General features: G+C 45.1%; 1 long non-coding RNA gene across 1 annotated transcript; it reads left to right on the forward strand.

The window, feature by feature from the left end:
- Positions 1–2,985: 2,985 nt before the first annotated feature.
- On the forward strand, positions 2,986–14,278 carry LOC140633045 (uncharacterized). The gene is made up of 3 exons (XR_012030689.1): positions 2,986–3,262; positions 12,818–12,969; positions 14,106–14,278. It is a non-coding gene; the product is annotated as an uncharacterized lncRNA (long non-coding RNA).
- The last annotated feature ends 2,210 nt before the right edge of the window (positions 14,279–16,488 follow it).

Raw genomic sequence — 16,488 nt, forward strand, 5'->3', positions numbered from 1 at the left:
CTCTTAAAAGAAACTGTCTGTGTGGTTTCCACAGTGATCGGACAGTTTTACTTTTAGGCAGCAGTGCTGAGACGCCTGCTGCTCCAAGCTTTGCCAATTCCCGTTATATGAGGCCCTTTTATAATTTGTGCCATACTTAAGACCTTCAAATCAGTTATGTGCTAGGTACAAAGCATACAACACGATGTGCCCTGTTCCTACACAGAGCAGAGTCCAGGGGAGTGGCAGACGTAAATAGATAAACAGATGAAAATATCATTGAAACTAGGGTGTTCCTTAGAAGGGAGAGAATGGGAGAACATGAAGGGAAGGAACCAAAGCTTTTTTTGGTCAGTATCCAGGGAAGGCCTCACTTAAAAAACTCAGTTTAGGGGCACCTAGGTGGCTCGGTCAGTTAAGCATCTGACTCTTGGTTTCAGCTCAGGTCATGATCTCACAGTTGATCATGATCTCAAGCCCTGAATCGAAGGGCATGGAGATTCAAATTCTCTCTCCTTCTCACTCTCACTCACTTTCTTTTTCTCTCTCAATTAAATAAATAAAATCTTTAAAAATAAACAAATAAAAAGTAAATTCTCTATTAAAAAAAAAAAAAAAGAAATTCAGTTTAAACTGAATCCGAAAGGAAAGAGAAGAGCTTCCTTGGTAGCAGGAACCACCTAGGCAAAGGCCCTGAAGCAGGAAGGTGCTTATGGCATGGAGAAAAGCTAGAATGTGACAAGGATCAGGTCAAGAGGGACCATGTGGCTGTGCCAAGATCCAGTGGCTTATCCCAGGGCAGTAGGGGCCATGAGAGAAGTTTAAGCTGGGGTGCCCGGCCACTGGGTTTGTGTGGAGTGTCCATACTGCTTTTGTCTACTGTATGGAGAGTGCTGTGGGGGGTGGACGAGGGGGACAGAGAGGGAGAAGAACGTTCCAGGTCTGACCTGCAGGAGAAGGACTTGCTCTAGGAACTGCCAGGAGCAGGAGGTAGGGAGCAGGGAGGGAGAGTGAGATACTTGATATGAGGGTAGAGATTAGGGCGCGGCCAGGCCACGAAGGACTTCACAGGTGCTGGTCCAGAGTATGACTGGGGGAAGTGATGTGATCCAATTTGTTTTTAAGTTCTCCTTAAGTTCATCCTTACTTTGTCCTACAGCCACCCTGGCCAAGATGTCAGAGGCTTAACCCCTATAGGACTGGCGACAGGGGTGAGGTAGGCCCAGACCAGGTGTTAGGGCCCCAGCTCTGCTTCCCAGCTTCCCAGCCAGTGGGTGTGGGTGAACTCCTGAGCTTCTCTGAACCTCAGCTCCTTCCTCAGGAATGGAGGCTGGGATTTCCCATGCCTGAGGGCTTCCCTGAAGGCCTGGTGAGCTTGTGTGTGTGTGTGTGTGTGTGTGTGTGTGTGTGCGCGTGCGCCCCTCAATACTCAGTGCTGCCATCTGTATCCTTAGGAGTCCACTTCCCTCCTGGAGAGGGGGCACACAATATCCCAGGGAGACAGAAAGGCCAGGCCTGTCCTGCTTCCTTCTGTATCCCCAGACCAAGGACAGTGCCTGGCACATAGTAGGTCCTCAGTAAATGAGAAGGTTGGAGCCAGACATCCTCAAGTTCAAATCCTGGCTTCTTTACTCTGTCCAAAGTTTGCTTTGAATGAGATCCTTGACCTCCCTGAACTCAGTGTGCCTCCTTCTGTAAAATGGACCTAATAATCAAGCCAACTATTGAGAAGATTGTGAAGTTGTTAGAACTGATGCATCCAGGGGGCCAGCTGTGGGGCCTGGCACTGTAGTATATATTCCAGAAGTGAAAGAATTACTGGTGCTACTCTTGCTATTACAACAGTAGTAGGGAAGGGATTGGGGTGCAGTGATTTTATACATTTATTCATCGGTCCTTTCCCTCCATAATCTCTTACTGACACATCTGCTTTCAGGTGCTGGGGATACAGTTAGGCCTAGGGAAGATCACAGCTTAGGAGGAGGACAGACAAAGGGATTGGGATAATGAGGTGTTGCATGTGGAGCTTGGTCAGATGACCAGGGAGGGACTCAGTGATCAGAATGGGCCAAGATCAACTCAGGAGAGCAGCCAAAGAAGTGCATTCCATGTGGAAATGTGTGAGCTGTGGAATCTGGCTCCTTCAACTCCCAGATAACATCAGACACCTCACGCCCAGGCAGGGCAGGGAGGACCGGTGGCTGTGAGGTCAGGAGAGCTGAGATGACCTTAGAGTCAGCCGGGGCACCACCCTCACAGCCCACAGGGAAGTCAGGAAGGCGGTTCTGTTGATTGGAACCACCCCACCCCACCCCGCCCCGCCCGCCGCAGGAAAACCTGACAAGGACTAGAGAAGTGTTCTCTTCCAGAAAGCCAAAGGGAAACACATTTGTTTCCATGACACATTAATGTTTTTCAAGAGACAATGTGATTGTTTTCCTAATTTTGCACTGGAAAGCAATGAATGGAAGATTCCACCTGCTGTGACAGCCACTTCCTCCCCTAGGCACTAAACAATTGAAGAAGCTTCCAGGCCCAGCTCACTGGTGCCTGAAATTTCACCACTGGAGCTTCATCACTTTGGCTTGCCATTTTGTCCTTTGTAAAAATGCAAATATCTACACAGCAACCAGGTATTCAACAGAAATAGCATGTTCATTCATTCAACAAATCTTTTCTGAGTTTCTTCTTTAAACTAGGTAGTGGCTAGAGGCTGGGAATAGAGTGATTAATTAAGACTCAGCTTGTACTTTCCAGGAACTCACAAGCTGTGTGTGGGGAGCAGGAGAGGGCACACCTATTTGGGGAGGGCAGACACGGAAACCTAACATGACAGGGTTGCAAGTGATGTTATGGCAGTGGGTATAAAAGGTCATGGGAACCCCTAACAGGGATGATCCCAGTTATGTGGTTCTCAGGGTCATAGTAGGGATCTGACGTGTCATGAAAGAAGAGAATCCCAGGAGAGGGCACAGTCAGGACCCAGGAATGGCATCATGAGCCAGCATGGTGGGCTGTGGGGACTATAAGCCATTCAGGCTGGGACACAAGGCAGGACAGGGCAGGTGGGACCGGAGTGGCAGGGAGGGCTTCTCATTGATTGGATGCTACTCTTCAGCTCAGGAGGTGGCCTGTGTCACAGCGCTCTGCTGCTTCCCCAGTTTCCCCTCATCTCCTCCCACCAAGCCCACCAGACTCGCCTTCGGGGATCTGCCCTGTGCCCTTCTCAGCCACATGGGTCTGAGCGACCCACCCCCAGCTCCAGGGGTGGGACCCGATTGCTGTAAGTAGTCAGCCTATGCCCATCCTTCTGGCACCTGACTGGTTCAGCTGGGTGACCCAGCTCAGGCCAGTGAAAGGCCAGCTGTTTGCCAGGGTTTCTGGGAAGGGGATCCTTCCTTTTCCTCCAACAGAGATCGCCTACACGTTTCTCCTGGCTCCGTGGAGGGTGGGTGTTGGAGGCCAGGGGTGAAGGCTACCTGGGGAAGAAGGCAGGGAGGAGACAACGTCAGAGAAATAGGCTCTGGGTAGACCTACCCCTCTGTTCTCAGCTGAGCCAGCAGATTCCCTTTTGCTCAGCCCATTTGTTGTTACCTTCAAGTGGAAAGTTCCTCACTGGTGCAGGGCATTCCTGGGGGAGAGCACTGGGTGGAGCCGGGAAAGGAGTGGCCAGCAGGTGCCTGGACCTGGGTGGGGTGGGGTTGGCCAAACCTCTTTCCTTTGGATTCCACCTCCATGTACAGTTCCTATCATGAGGGAAGATCTTTCCCCAGGAAACATCTCCTGACCCCTAACACTGGCATGGCACCTGGATACAAGTCTTGGTCGGGTAGCCCGGCATTAGGGGTCCTGGGTTCTAGCCTAACCGAGCCCCCTGTCTGACTGTAAGGCCCGCACACCCTTTCTGGGCCTCTACTGGTGATTCATCCACCAGCCCCCCGCTGAGCTCCCCAAGGGGAGGGGTGATGACCAAGCCAGCCCTGCAGCCCCAGAACCCAGGACAGGCCTGGCACAGAGCAGGTGTCAATGGGCCTGTTGACCAGTCAATGTGGGAACTGTGCCTCCCTGCACTAACCTCCCACAGTAAGGACCATGTGTGACGTTAACAGGGACTAGTTGCTGTGCCTCTGTCCTCCCCAAGAGCCTCCTGAAGACTCCAGCCCCAAGTTAGAGCAACAGGAAGAGATTTTGGAGGAGCTATAATACATAGGGTATATGACAAAGGCTTCAGATCACACAGAATCTGTAGTGATTTTGAGCCATAATTATACTGCTGGGGAGAAAAAATCCACCAAAAGCTCAAGTCTTTACTTTTCAGCTGCAGCTAATCTTGGCAGCCCAGCTCTGGGACTCTCTCCTTGTTCTGCTCATTGGTGTGTGTTGGAGACAAGGGAGAGGGCAATGATCATGTGTTCTCCACCAGAGAACAGACTCAAATTGTGAAGCCAATTGGTGGGGGCCAACTTGAAGCCCACTGCTCTGCTCCGCTTGGTGGTATGGACTGCTTCTCAGGGTGTTGGGAGGGAAAGGACCTGTGTGTGTGTATTCATAGACCAGAGCAGAGAAGGCAGAGGTGGGGAGACCTCAGGAGGTAGGCCTAGGTTGAGGTGTGGGCTGTCCATTTCAGGCCCACTGCCAGCCTAAGATTCAGGTTCCTCTCTTGAGGGCACCAGGGGTCAGGCAAAGGGAGATAGCCTGGGGGAGGGGGTGTACAGGATTATAAGGTTATGAAGAGTCATCATGGAACATGATATCACTCACTCAACACTAATTCATTAATTTATTTGTTAGTGTCTTCCATCCTGGTACTTGTTGCTAGTTGGAAAAATAACAAACAGGAACCATATGAAAGTATATATTATATGATGTATTGTAATAAAGGCCATGAAGAGGGACATGATGGAGAGCCAAGTATAAATGATTAAAAGCTGTGCAATAGACATCGCTGAAGAAGTGTGGAGGGGGAGTTAAATTTTATTTATTTTTGAATATGCTGATGCTCACAATAACCCAGCATACTCCAAACATGTCATTTAAAAGACAGAGGTTATGGGGATCCCTGGGTGGCACAGCGGTTTAGCGCCTGCCTTTGGCCCAGGGCGCGATCCTGGAGACCTGGGATCGAATCCCACATCAGGCTCCCGGTACATGGAGCCTGCTTCTCCCTCTGCCTATGTCTCTGCCTCTCTCTCTCTCTCTGACTATCATAAATAAATAAAAATTAAAAAAAAAAGACAGAGGTTATCAGATTGGGTAAAAAGGAAAGACCCAACTAGATATCATCTACAAAAGAAAACACTTTAAATATAAAAACATATATTGACTAAAAGTAAAATGTTTGAAAATTAATTGCAAGCATTAATTGAAAGAAAGCTAGAATTGTATATGAGTATCAAAGTATATATAAGAAAAATATTATTACCAGAAGCAAAGAAGATAATTTAATAACGATAAAGAAGTCACTTCACTAGGAGAATATACAATCTTCAATGTTTATGCAACCGATAACAACCAAAATACATGAAACAAAAACTGATAGAATGGCAAAGAGAAATAGAGAAATTCAAAGTTATAGCAAAAGATTTTAAAGATTTAAACAACATAATCAACTGGACCTAATCACCAGCTATAGAAAATTCCAAATAATAGCAGAATACACATTTTTTTTTTACCAATGCACATAGATCATTTACTGAGATAAATCATAATCTAGGCCATAAAAAGGTGTCAATGAATTTAAAGGGATTCAAACAATACAAATATATTAACTACAATAGAATTGAAGTAGAAATTAATAACTGAAAGACCCCCTGGAAAGCCACCAACTATTTGGAAATTAAACACATTTCTAGATAGCCCATAGGTCAAAGAAAAGAAATCAAAAGGGAAATTAGAAACAATGTATCAAAATTTGTGAGATGCCACTAAATCAGTACTTAGGGCCTTTACTGTATCACAAATGGCATATGCTAGAAAAGAAAAAAGGTCTCAACTCAATGATGTCAGATTCAATCTTATGAATTAGAAAAAGGAAGAGCAAACAAAACCCAAAGTAAAGAGAATAAAGGAATTAATTAAGATCCGAGTAGAAATCAATTAAATAAATAACAGAAAAACAACAGGGAAAACCAATAAAGCAAAAGCTAGTTCTTTGAAGAGATCAAAAAAACTGGCAAGCCTCTAGCCAAACTGATAAGGAGAAAAGAGAAAAGACACAAACTACAAATATCAGAAATGAGAGAAGTGACATTGGTATAGATTTCCCAGATATTAAAAAATTAACAGAATATTATAAACAATAAGTTCATATAAACCAATAAATTTGACATCTTAGAAGAAATAGATTATAATTCCTTAAAAGGATAACCTAACAAAGTTCACTCAGGAAGAAATATGTAATGTGAATAGTTGTGAACCTATTAAATATATTTTGAAATTAGAAATCTTTTCCTAAAGAAAAATCCAACTTCAGAGGGCTTCACCAGTGAATGTTACTAAGCATTTAAGGAAGAAATAATACCAAGTCTACACGAGGTTTTTCTCCAAAATGAAGATGAGTGAATACTTTCCAATTCATTCTTTGTGGCCATCATTTCCCTTATACCAAAACCTGAAACCAAAAAGAAAACTACGACAATATTTATCATGGAGGTAAATGTAAAATATCTAAACAAAATTATAATAACTCACATCCAGGAATACATGTAGAGGATAATATATCATAACTAATTGGGACTTATGCCTGGAATGAAGAATTGGTTTAACATTTGAAAGTCAATCAATGTAATTCATCATATTAACAAACTAAAAACAAACAAGCAAAAAAAAAAAAAAACTGTATGATTATCTTAAAAGACCCAGAGAAAGCATTTGACAAAATCCAACATTCATTCTTAATAAAAACTTGGTAAGCAAGAAATGGAAGTGAACTTCCTCAGCCTATAAAGGACATCTACAAAAACCTTATAGCTCACATCATACTCATGGTGAAAGACATAATGCTTTACCCTTAAAATCAGGAAGAGGGAAAATTTCTGCTCTTACCACTGCTATTCAATATTATACTAAAGCTTTGGTCAGTGCAATAAAACAAGGAAAAAGTTAAAATCACTCAGCAAGAAAAGGAAAAAACCAAACTGCCTTTATTCACATACAACTTGATCATTTATGTAGAAAACCTGATGGAATTTATAATACAAAAAAGTAGAACTAATAGGTAAGTGACTGCAGGATACAAGATCAATATGCAAATATCAGGTGTATTTCCATATGCTAGCAGCAAATAATCAAAAATAAAGATTATAACACATCTGGGTGGCTCAGTTGGTTAAGCATCCGACTCTTGGTTTCAGCTCAGGTTATGATGTCAGGGTCCTGAGATTAAGCCCTGCATTGGACTGGGCACTGAATGTGGAGTCTGCTTGGGATTCTCTGCCTCTTCCTCTCCCTCTGCCCTTCCCCCTGCTCACACACTCTCTCTTTCTCTCTCTCAAATAAATAAAATCTTTTAAAAAAGAAATAAAGATTATAAAAACAATACCATCACAATAGCATAAAAAATGAAAATTTTAAGGACAGATCTTATGAAATATGTACAAGTCTTGTATACTGAAAACTATAAAACACCATCAGTTTTGTCCTAATTGTTAAATAGATGCAATCAATCCCAATCAGAAACCCAATAGTCTCTTTTGTTTCAGATACTAACAAACTTATTCTAATATCTATAGATAAATGCAAAAAAACCTATAATATTCAAAAAACTTTAAAGTTAGAGGACTAACAGTATTTGGTTTCAAGACCAATTACAAATCTGCAGTAATTAAGACAGTGTAATATTGGCATCAGGAATGACAGAGAGATCAATGGAATAGAATAGGGGCCAGAAATAGACCCACACATATACCAACACCTGATTTTTTTTTTTTACAATAGTGTAAAACAATTCAGCTGAAAAGCAGTAGATTTTCCCAACAAATAATTCTGGGACAATCAGATATCCAGAGAGAGAGAGAGAGAACTTTGATCCATAGTTAATGTAAAACATAAAACTATAAAGCTTCAGAAGAAAGTATAGAAAAAATGTTATGATGTTGGCTTAGGCAAAGATTTCTTAGATATAACTTCAAAAGCACAATTCAAAAAGGAAAAAAAAACTGATAAATCGGACTTCATCAAGATAAAAAAAATGCTGCTCTTTGAAAGACACCTTTAAAGAGAATGAAAAGATAAGCCACAGACTGAAAAAGAAAATATTTGCAAGTCAGGTCTGCTGAAAGACATGTATCCATAATATATAAAGACCTCTCAAAACTCCATATAAGAAAACAAACAACGCATTTTTAAAAAGGTCAAAAAATTTAAACAAATACCTCATCCAAGCAGATATAGCAAAGTTGATGCAAACAAGCACATGAAAATATACTCCACAGTCGTATTCATTAGGAAAATGAATATTAGAACCACAGTGAGATATGAAATTCACCTAGCAGAATGGCTAAGATTAAAAAGACTGACCATACCTTGCCCTATATCTAGCACTTTACATGTAATCTTCCTGCAACTCTCCAAGGAAAATTCTACTGTTATCTTCTTTTTACAGGTACAGTCCTGCAATGTGAGAGCTGGAAAGTTCTTTTTTTTTTTTTTTTTTTTTTTTTTTTTTAGAGCTGGAAAGGTCTTAAGGAATCAGTCAATCCAATATCTACCCTCACCCACTCCCACTCCTACCTCTATTTATAGATGAGGAACCTAAAGGACCCAAAGTAGAAGTGACTGCCCAAACTCACAATTAATGACTTCATCGAATTCCCATGGTTCACTGCTACTTGGAGCTAACAGTTTATGGAAGCAGGATCACATCATGAAGCAGGGTCACATCATGAAATGCCCCCATTTGTTTAGTCACTTGGTGTTACTTAAAAGGTGCACATACATATGTGCATCTGTGTGTGTACGGCAGGGTATGAATGTGGGAATGTACATCTACTTATAGGTAACCATGTCAACATGCTTCTATGTGTATAGTTTGATGTCTGTGTATGTGTACATATGTATCTAAAACCTTTTCAAATTTCTCAGGAACCATTTTGGGTCTGTTTTTCCAAAAGCCTTTTAGGGTCTATAGTGGCAGATGTGACTTACTCTACTCTTCAGCAGCCCAGCTCAATCCCCCTCTCCCTAGGTGGAAGGTAGATTGGGGTTGTTTTTCCTCCTTTCCTCACTGGTATAGCCACTGAAGAATAAAAGTTGGCCCTTGGGAAGAAAGGTTGGCTGTTATTTTCTTTTTTTTTTTTTTTTTGGCTGTTATTTTCATAAACAAAGCTGTGAGCTTGGATGGCTTCAAGATAATAGCGTATAAGTGAGATGCGATTGCAGAGAGTTAAAGAAATGTTCTTCTCATTCAAAACTATAAAGCTTAAAAGAGTTAGATACAAGAGTAACACCAACCCAGTATACAGACCTGGAGTTCTCTCTCCCATCACCTCTTTGCCTGGCTAACACCTACTCGTATTAGATTCAAGTTCATTCTCCCCAGGAAGACTTATCTGACTGGCATGTTCCTCTCCCATGGTCCTACCACCCACTATACCTGTTCTGCCCCATTATACCTCACCATACTGGATGGGGAGAGGTGGGAAGAGATTGGCAGACAAAGGACATGGGGCAGCTTTCTATATCTTAATTAGAATAGTGTAATCCACATGTGTATAGATTTGTCAAAAGTTATTGAGCTGTACATTTAAAATGTGTCAATCTTTATTGCCTGTAAATTATAATGCAATAAAATTGACTAAAAAAATTTCACTCCATCATCCTCAGTAGTACTTAGCCCCTCTACTCTCCATTCATCTTTCACAGCGTAGGGACAGAATAGGGAAATTATGATGGGAATACAGCTTCTGAAACATTCTTTCAGCACCACGGACAGAGTCACCCCCCCCCCCCCCCATTGAGGCGGGGCTGGGGGGTAGCAGCTTTGTTAAGCCCAGGAAGATAACCAGGTATCTTCTGGCTAATGGTGTCAAGACACGTGGGAAACACAGCTCATTACATCTACTCAGTATGTTATCTAGACCACTGCACGTTTACAAATGCGTAGAGAAAGTTGTCAAGCCACGATGGGGAAAACACTGGAGGAAGTTCAAAAAAATATGAATCTAGTCCCTGACTCCTACCATTTGCTCACGCCATGACCTTGGGCAAGTTATCTTCGCCACCTGGATCTCCACTTCTTTGTCTTTAAAATGAAGGGGTGCACCTTATGATCTCTAAGGGCACTTCTATAACGACCCCCATAATAATATAACGACTTTATAACTTCCGTATGGCAATGTATGTGGGTTTTGCCCCCATTTTAGAAGTAATTCTGCATTCTAGTTTTGAAAACCATAGTTCCTGGTTGTATATCCTATATATAGCCCAATCAACATTGAAAAGAATCTCACCCTGGATGTCCACACCCCTGTGTCCTGAGCTGTTCTGGGTCCTTTCTTGCTGGGCAAGGGAGGTCAGTCATTGACAAAGACTCAAAATTGATCAACTTTGACAAATGGATGAAGTTTTGGTATCAGATTGAATTGAATTTGGGTCTGGGATCCACTATCCCTCTCTGTGGAATTTTGGGAACATAATTTTACTTTCAGAGCTTCATGGGTAGTCATTCACTGTCAGGCTGAGCCATTTGAATTCCTCTCTCCCATTGCTCTAACACTGTCACCTTTTTTTTTCTTTTCTTTTCTTTTTGCAATTGTACACAGAACAATGATTCACTCGTAATTCTCCATTTAAATTTCTTCTTGATTCATCTACTAGATGGAATTAGCCTTCAGCTTCTTATTACTATACTCATTATAGCCACCATTAGAACACGGATTCATAACTGTTCTTGCCACTAATATAATTGCTGCTGGACTGATATGAATAATTCCTACTATCATTAACATAATCAAAAGCTGTTAACTGCACTCCTTCACTTGCATAGTCTGGATCTCTGTGCCGCTCCAGATTTCGCTCTGCTTGGGCCAACCCTTTTGCTCTTCTCCAAAACCATGGCCTTTTCTCCTTCTATCCCCACAGTTGGTAGGATAACTTCTGCGTCCCCTCTTTAGGGAACACATCACTTCATCGATTTATAGTAACTACTCCTGCTGCTATTGCAACCACTGCTAAAAATGACCTGGGCTGGGTGTGGTGCTGAGAACTTTGCCACACGGGTGTCATTCTCATCCTCCATTTCACAGTCATGGAAAACTGAGGTTTAGAAAAGTGAGTTTCTCTCAGTCATTTAACTAATGAGTGATGGATCCAGCATTTGGTTTCAGGCATTTCTGACCCAAGAGGTCACACTTTTGTCAGTTTTTGCACCACAAAAGGAGATTGTCCTTGCCCTGACCTCCTCCTCTGTGTTCCTTTTTCCCTTCCTCCACCCCAGATCTTTGCCCATAGCCCAGAACTTCCAAGTATCCTTGGACAGAGAGCCTCTGATCTGTGATTCCATCCAACTTGCTCTGGCAGCAAAGAGGATTTTGCCTTAAACATCTCTCTCATTTTAAAGGGAACATCTCAAGGAGTCCAAGCACTATAGTTCAGCCTGAGACCCCTCCCCTGTGTCTAGACCTTCTTATCTGGGACCTAATAAATTAGTTTCCCTTTGCAGCAGCTCAAATGTGGCCCTGATTCTCCTCCAAGCATCACTTTGCTGTTGATATGTGAGGCACGACATACTGCGCCAGAGTTTGTTTCAAACAGCTATACCAACAAGCTTCTGATTCTCATCTGACCCTCACAACATTTGGGGAAGTAGAACATTATGCCCACTTGAAAGACAAGAAATTGAAGCCCAGAGTAACATATTTTTGGAAGTAGAAAAACATTAGACATCATCAACCTTCTCCTGGTATAGATGAACAAACAGACTAAGGGAAGGGAAGAGATTTGGTGGGGAGGCCAACACCAGATCTCTCCCCCATCCATCACACAGGCTATGAAGAGATTCAGGGTTTTGTTTGTTTGTTTGTCTTTTCAGTGTGATTCTTACTTAGCCTCCTCTTCAGAAAAGCCGTGGGTAAGGCAGGAGCTATATGGATTCAGGCTCAGAGTCGCAGGTCTGCCAATGACTCCACATACATGGCCTCAGTTACCTCCCCTGGAGAATGTTCTTTCACTGGCCCAGGGTTTTGAGACCTGGGTATTCTGGATGTGCTTCAAATATCTCACCCCCCAGGGACATCAAAACTAAATGTGGTCTGTGCAACTCCGTTGATCTCAGTTGGCAGCAGGGACTTCAGTTCCCCTGCAATGACTTAATCCCTCCTGCCGGAAGCCCCAACCCATGCGTGTGGGCTCAATAAATTGATGTGTAGAAATTACCATTTTCCAGGGCTTGCTCTCATCAGCTGTGAATAGGTGGTTGTCCGAGGGCTTCTGAATGAGCCCTGGAGTCCAGCTGGGATAAATCTATCTCTCCCAAGTGACATTTTCTGGGAGGCGACATTGAATTATATCACATTATAATAGCATTTTACTTGGTTATTTAACCTTTATTTAACTGGAGTTGGAACCTCCTGCTGAGTCTGGAGACTTTTCCTAGCAGGAGGATGTCCTGATTATACAGAGTTGGTTGTTGTGAACAGTGGACTGGGGTAACAGAGTGAAGGCTTTGAGGGTGCTGGAGGTGCAGTTTATAGACCTTTTGATGTGGTCAGAGGCTGACTCTGGTAGGGCCAGACACATGGGCATGAACCTCTTCCAGCAGACACCCAGCTTAGATACCCTAGAGAAACAACTATTTTTGTTCATTCACTCATGCATTCATTCACTTTCTCATTCTCTTAAGAAACATTTATTAAGCATCTCTTCACTGGACTGATGCACTGGATGACAAGGACACCACCTTAGCCTCAGGGAGCCCAGTCTTGACCCAGAGGAAGACTCTGTCATGAGAAGTGTCTGAAAGGACATCAGAGCACTTAACTCCCTTGGGAAGGGGTAAGTGATGAAGATGTCTATCTTAAAGTGGGGGCCCCAAAACAGACCCAACATAAGGGTCTGAGTTCTAGTAGCTCATTTAGGGTCCAATTCAGGAAGCCCAGTGAGGAAGTGCAAAGAATGACACAGGGAGGGCAGAAAAGCCACAGAGGGAGTGTTGCTGAGTGGTTGCCTCTGTGGGCTGCAGACTTAGCCCCACTGGGGACCTATGAGGAGCTGCATGGAGACACCTCGGTACCATCTTCCTGGTGGCTGGGAGGCTAGAGCTGTTACCACTGACCCTCACCATCAACCCCAACCAGTCCCAGTGGGATGTAAGTCCTCTCCACTTGGATGCTGTGATGCCAGAGAAAGCCCACAGGCAAAGAAAAGGGGAGTAGCCATTTAAGGATAGCATCTACCCCAGCATTTTAGAAGAGGAGATGACCAAGCAGACCTTGAAGATCAAGTAGGAGTTTTCAGCTGAAGCAGGTGTGCAGAATGGCTTTTCCAGGCAGCTGGACAGCGTGGGTTGGAATGAGAGGCAGGACGTTGTTTTCAGACACTTGTTGCTGATGGGAAGAGAGAAGTAGCTTGAGGGCCAGGAGGGTTCAGAGACCTGTTTCTAGGCCAAGGATGGGAAAGGTTTGAGCAGTTTGTATATACATGGAGAAGCCTTGTGCCACTGGAGGGATGATCTGAAGAAAGGGAGAGAAACGGAGGGATGGGATGCCTGAGCTAGCTGGGCCCTTGCAGGCACCCCTGCCAGAGGGAGTCCAGAGACCACCAGAGGGACAGCCTTTCATGAAGGCCAGGCCCCTCTGCTGGAGACAGCTGCAAATCAGTAAGTAAAGAGCCTGGGAGTGTTCCTCCTGGCCCCCATTTTCCCAGTGTTGGAGGATTCCAGACGACCAGCAGGAACCGAGGACCCAGAAGGTTGAAGCTCTGGAAGGCAGAGGTCTGGGATGGCTTGTGAGGGTGAAAGAAGGGGGAGCAGAGCAGGAGGGACTCCAGAGGGAGGGGTGAGGCTGGCGTCAGCAGAGGCCGCCCAGCTTACAAATGAACAGAAAATCACAAGTTCCCCAGCAGGCTTCCCACTCCGGAGAGAGGGCACAGGTAGGAGGAAGGGTTAGATGCATTTTATTTCTCATGAACAGACTTTCTCAGCCCCTGGGCTCCCACCAGCTCTGGTCATGCCCACCATGTGCACATTTCTCAGACACCAGTCCATCCAGCCATGCTCTGCGCACCCTCCTGTGTGCCTGGGGCTGCCCTGACCTGGCCCACCCTCCACAACATGTGACTGGAGGTGAAGATGGAGGGATGAAGAAAACAGGTGACCACAGTGACCCTGGGGGGCTGATGGGGAAGGATGTCACAAAGGGGATGCCTACTCACTGGAGGCAGACTGCTCTGATTTCCTATCTCCTCTCCATCCCTTAGGCCAGTGGAAGTGGGGGGCAAGGGAAGATAACAAGGGGATCCATTCTTGTCAGAACTCTGTTCTTGCTTTAACTTCAACCCTGGTGTGGTCAGCTGCCCTCTCTGGGCCTCCATTAATTGGAAAGATAATAAGATCTGTCCAGCCAGCTTCACAGGGTTCCCACAGGGTTCCTGGGAGTGGGAGAAATTATCGGTTGTGAGAATCTTTGCAAGCTGATTAGAGAGGCTCGAAGGCTAGTGGTTATTTATCATGATTTCCCCTCCTCAGTTTCTCCATCTGTAAAGTGAGGGGAGCCCAGAACCCAGACAAGCCTAGGCTCCTTCCAACCACCAGTTTGCCAATCACCCTGGGAGGAGTTTGTTGAATCAAAGGCAGGGGTTCTCCAGTGCCTTTTTCCTGGCAAGTGCTCAGAAAAGCCTTTATCTTTGCACAGCAGCCACCTGGTTCTCAAGACAGATCTGAAGGAGGAGGAGGCAAGGGGAGAGAAGATTCGAGAAGCCAGAGGTAGCTGCAGGGCCGGGGTGGGAGGGGGTGGGGGGGGACAGCAGTGGGAGGGAGCATTGGAGGGACTGGCAACTGACAGGGTGGAGTGGAGATTGGAGCAAGGGGGTGGGTGGGGGAGCAGAGGTGAGGGAGGCAGGTCTAGACCGGAGATGGGGTCTCAGGGTGGGACTCAACCTCCAGCTCTCTTCAAACCCAAGGCATTCAGAGAATAAGCACGGCCCACAAAGGTGTAGTGTTCACTTTGAGTTGAGCAGGAAATGGCATTCCTGGGCAGACTCCCCCTTCCCACTCCAGAGAAAGGGGAGGAGGTGAGCTTAGTGCTTAGATGTGCTTCCTTTTCCCAGGGCTTCTGGGCTTCTGGGCTCCGGGGCTCCCATTGACTCAGGCCACCCCATGGGAGATCTCGGCAGGCAGCGAAGCCCCCAGCAGCGTCTCTGGAGGGCCCTTGCACAGCCCAGCACCTGCAGCCGCTGTGGATGGTGGGGCTTGGCAGGGCTGAGCCTGGCTGGCACGGGTTTCGGGAGCGCAGCCTGGTCCGAGGTTGAGACAGGTTTCAAGTGGCTGGTGTGCTCCTGACTTAGTTTGGCTCATGCTGTTGCAGAGTTTTCATGAACCTTGTCTAGGGACACACATGGCAGGTGGAGCCCAGTTCACAGCAAGGAGATGAGCCCAGCCAGACCTGCGGCTTGAAGCCACCCATCTGTCCAAGCCCCATCTCGGGTAACTGACCTCCAGCCGATCTATGAGACTCAAATGAGAGTAAATTGCTGCTATTTGAGCCACTGAAAGCATTACACAGCAACAACTGACTGTTGTAAGTGTCTAGCACGTGTCAGGTGTTGTGTTTACCTCAGGGGACACAGAAGTGACAGGATTCACATGGTTTCTGCCCTCGGAGAGCTCACCATTGGTAGGGGAGGCAGACAATGAACACAGCACCAATGAGTGAATGAGCCATGAAGCTTAAGATGGCTAAATCGAGTGGGAAGTGTCCCAGAGAGTGATGATGAGGCCAACTTTGGGTGGGCAGGGGGAGCCCCTAGGGGAGAGGACATGTGTATTGGGACTGAATGAGTAGAAAAGGCCATGCCAAGAGCTGGGAAGTGTTTGGGCAAAGGTGACACCAGGGACAAAGGTCGTGTGTCACAGCGACTCACCAGCCAGAATTGGATGAAACAAACAAAGGACCATGGAAACAACAGAAAGAGCCAGTGTTTACTGAGCATGTACTATGAGCTGTTTGAAGCTCTTTGCTTAAATGATCTCATTTAATCTTAACAACATGCCAAAGAAGTAGATACATTGGTCAGAATTCTTTTGAAATGATGGAGCTTCAACTCAAACTGGCTTAACTAGCCAGAGAAGTCCAATTGGCTCAGTGGATCTCTCTCTCTTTCTCTCTTTGTCCCTCCCTCCCTCCTTCTCTCTAATTATCGGACTTGTTTTTGTATGGAGGCCTCTCTCCCTCTTTGCACCTGGACCCCTTCAAGAGGAAGCAGGGAGAGAAGGGAGAATTAGAACCATTGATAGCTTCAAGCTCATGTCATCCCACTTGGTGCCTCTAAAGGAAGAGAGAGCTGTGGTCTCCAGAT

Source organism: Canis lupus, chromosome 5, assembly GCF_048164855.1.
Source record: "Canis lupus baileyi chromosome 5, mCanLup2.hap1, whole genome shotgun sequence".
Lineage (NCBI taxonomy): Eukaryota > Metazoa > Chordata > Mammalia > Carnivora > Canidae > Canis > Canis lupus.